This window comes from Leuciscus leuciscus (genome assembly GCF_965113295.1).
Source record: "Leuciscus leuciscus genome assembly, chromosome: 1".
NCBI classification, from domain to species: Eukaryota; Metazoa; Chordata; class Actinopteri; order Cypriniformes; family Leuciscidae; genus Leuciscus; species Leuciscus leuciscus.
In genome coordinates, this window is record NC_138725.1 from 68199400 (window position 1) to 68203690 (window position 4291).

Consider the following 4291-nt stretch of genomic DNA (forward strand, 5'->3'; position numbering starts at 1 on the left):
CTCGAATCTACCTTCCTTTTTAGAAAGAAATTATATCTGTGAGGATTTTCAGTCAGGATTTAGACCGTACCATAGTACTGAGACTGCTCTCATTAGAGTTACAAATGATTCTCTCTTATCATCCGATCGTGGTTGTATCTCTCTATTAGTGATATAAAAAATTGGATGACTAGTCATTTCCTACTACTAAATTCTGAAAAAACAGCGATTCTAAGTATTGGATAAAAAACTTCCTCACGTAATAATCTAGAATACTGTCTAACACTTGATGGCTGCTCTGTTAAGTCTTCGTCGTCGGTTAGGAACCTGGGTGTGCTCTTTGATACCAATCTTTCATTTGAAAGTCACGTGTCAAGTATCAGTAAAACTGCATTTTTCCATCTTAAAAATATATCTAAATTACGTCAAATGCTCTCATTGACAAATGCAGAACAATTAGTCCATGCGTTCATGACATCAAGGCTAGATTATGGGTGATTGCCCTGCATGCTTAATAAACAAATTACAGCTGGTCCAAAACGCAGCAGCTCGAGTTCTTACCAGAACCAGAAAGTATGACCATATTAGCCCAGTTCTGTCAACAATACACTGGCTCCCTATTAAACATCGTATAAATTTTTTAATATTGCTGATTACTTACAAAGCACTAAATGGTTTAGCTCCGCAGTACTTGAGCGAGCTCTTAACGCATTATAGTCCTTCACGTCTATTGCGATCTCAAAATTTTGGCCAGTTGATAATACCTAGAATATCAAAATCAACTGCTGGCGGTAGATCCTTTTCCTATTTAGCACCAAAACTTTGGAACAGTCTTCCTAACATTGTCCGGGAAGCAGACACACTCTGTCAGTTCAAAGCCAGATTAAAGACACATCTATTTGACCTAGCATTCACATAATACATTATAGACTTATATAATTCAATGTTAGGCTGCATAGATTAGATCAGCCGGAACCGGGAACACTTCCCATAAACCCTGATGTACTCGTTACATCATAAGAAGAATGGCATCTACGCTAATTTTAGTGTCTTTGTTTATCCCGAGGTTTTCCCGCAGCCTGCCGGATCCAGACCTGACGAAGGACCTTCGCCAGGACCCGATGACAACGCAGCGATGAAGTGCCAACTAGTCTTTACCACTTTACAGATAAAGCGTTTTTGGGAAATTCGTTTCACGTACCTACCCCGAAGTGACAAAATAAAATAAAATTCTGTATCAAAATTTATAGGGAAAGACCAGTACTTTGTTTAGGCTTGGTTTGTAGGGAATTACAAACCTGCACACATATATTCAAACGCACATAACTATATAACCAATTCTTAATGTGCATGTGAACGCCATCAGCGTTTCTCACAGGTTCGCGTTTAAAGTCTGTGTAGAGAGAATGGTGTCGTCTTAGCGGCCCCTAATTTAATAACAAATGATCATTGCGACGAAAGCGAATCAATCAAAAATAACTTTAGCTGAAAAATAACTTTATTAAAGAACCGCTATAAAGCCAAAACAATCACTGCTACCATAAATTATACATTTATCTCTGTAACGCTGCTTTGTAACAATCTACATTGTTAAAAGCGCTATATAAAAAATGAGGATGACTCATGGGCGGCCCAAATTTTCTTTGCGGGCAAAGAAGAGAAAGGGGAGGTGACCTTTCCCCTTATGACGACATAAAGGGAAGATTCTAGATTCGCCCGTCTGAGCTTTCATTTTCTCAAGAATACCCAGGGCTTTGTTTACACCTATCAAAATGTCTAGCCACTGGGGGACCATAAGCAGGCTAGGGGGACTCATATTAATGTTAAAAAAACCTCATAAAGTGACATTTTCATGTCATGGGACCTTTAAAAGCTGCTAGATCTGCTTATTTTTCAACCCTATTAGAAGAAAATAAACAAAACCCTAGGTATTTATTTGAAACAGTGGCTAAACTAACAAAAAATAAAGCTTCAAGCCCAGAAGTTTCCAAGCAGCACAGCAGTAATGACTTTATGAACTTCTTCACTTACAAGATTGATAATATCAGGGAGAAAATTATAACTATGCAACCGTCTACTACAGTATCGCATCAGGCAGTGCATTGCAGTGTCCCTAAGGAAAAAATTGATTTGTGACTTTCAAATGAAAGATTGGTATCAAAGAGCACACCCAGGTTCCTAACCGACGACGAAGACTTAACAGAGCAGCCATCAAGTGTTAGACAGTATTCTAGATTATTACGTGAGGACGTTTTTTATCCAATACTTAGAATCGCTGTTTTTTCAGAATTTAGTAGTAGGAAATTACTAGTCATCCAATTTTTTATATCACCTATACATTCAGTTAATTTTGTGAATTTGTAAGTTTCGTCAGGGCGTGAAGAAATATAGAGCTGAGTATCATCAGCATAACAGTGAAAACTAATTCCATGCTTCCTAATGATATCTCCCAAGGGTAGCATGTACAGAGTGAAAAGCAACGGTCCTAGTACTGAGCCTTGTGGTACGCCATACTGAAATTGTGATCGATGAGACATCTCTTCATTTACTGCTACAAAATGATAACGGTCAGATAAGTATGATTTAAACCATGCTAATGCGATTTCACTAATGCCAACATAATTTTCGAGTCTATTTAAAAGAATGTTGTGGTCAATAGCATCAAATGCAGCACTAAGATCGAGTAACACTAATAGAGAGATACAACCACGATCGGATGATAAGAGCAAATCATTTGTAACTCTAATGAGAGCAGTCTCAGTACTATGGTACGGTCTAAATCCTGACTGAAAATCCTCACAGATATAATTTCTTTCTAAAAAGGAAGGTAGATTCGAGATCAGCCTGTAATTGACTAATTCTGTACGATCAAGTTGCGTTTTTTTAACAAGCGGTTTAATCATAAGGTTTAATCACAAGTTTTTGGTACGTATCCTTATGACAAAGATGAATTAATGATATTAAGAAGAGGATCTATGACCTCTGGAAGCATCTCTTTCAATAGCTTAGTTGGTATAGGTTCTAACATGTTGTCGATTTAGATGATTTAACGAGTTTAACGAATTCTTCCTCTTCTATAGCAATGAATGAGTAAAACCGCATTTTTCCATCTTAAAAATATATATAAATTACGTCATATGCTCTCATTGACAAATTCAGAACAATTAGTCCATGCGTTCATGACATCAAGGCTAGATTATGGGTGATTGCCCTGCATGCTTAATAAACAAATTACAGCTGGTCCAAAACGCAGCAGCTCGAGTTCTTACCAGAACCAGAAAGTATGACCATATTAGCCCAGTTTTGTCAACAATGCACTGGCTCCCTATTAAACATTGTATACATTTTTAAATATTGCTGATTACTTACAAAGCACTAAATGGTTTAGCTCCGCAGTCCTTGAGCGAGCTCTTAAAGGAGAAGTTCACTTCTCAAAAAACTTTTGCTTATAATTTACTCACCCCCATGTCATCCAAGATGTCCATGTCTTTCTTTCTTCAGTCGAAAAGAAATTAAGGTTTTTGATGAAAACATTCCAGGATTTTTCCCCATATTATGGATTCCAATGGGACCCAAACAGTTCAAGGTCCAAATGACAGTTTCAGTGCAGCTGCAAAGGGCTTTAAACGATACCAGACGATGAATAAGGGTCTTATCTAGCGAAACGATCGGTCATTTCAAAAATAAATAAAAAAGTTTACGTTTTATAAGCACAAATGTTCGCCTTGCTCTGTTCTGTGATGCGCGTTCGTGACGTCACGTAATACGCAATTACGTTGAAAAGGTCACGCTTGAAAAATGTTCTTTTTGGCTTTTTAATATTAAAACACCCAGGATACGCACACGAAATGGGCATTTTAAACGATAAACTGACACAAATACATTTGAAAATGTGTATATGGTCCTCCTCCCGCACATTTGTAAACACATCAAACTTGACCTTTTCAACGTAATTGCGTATTACGTGACGTCACGAACGCGCATCACAGAACAGAGCAAGGCGAACATTTGTGCTTATAAAACTTAAACTTTTTTATTTATTTTTGAAATGACCGATCGTTTCGCTAGATAAGACCCTTATTCATCGTCTGGTATCGTTTAAAGCCCTTTGCAGCTGCACTGAAACTGTCATTTGGACCTTGAACCGTTTGGGTCCCATTAGAATCCATAATATGGGGAAAAATCCTGGAATGTTTTTATCAAAAACCTTAATTTCTTTTCGACTGAAGAAAGAAAGACATGGACATCTTGGATGACATGGGGGTGAGTAAATTATCAGCAAAAGTTTTTTTAAAAGTGAACTTCTCCTTTA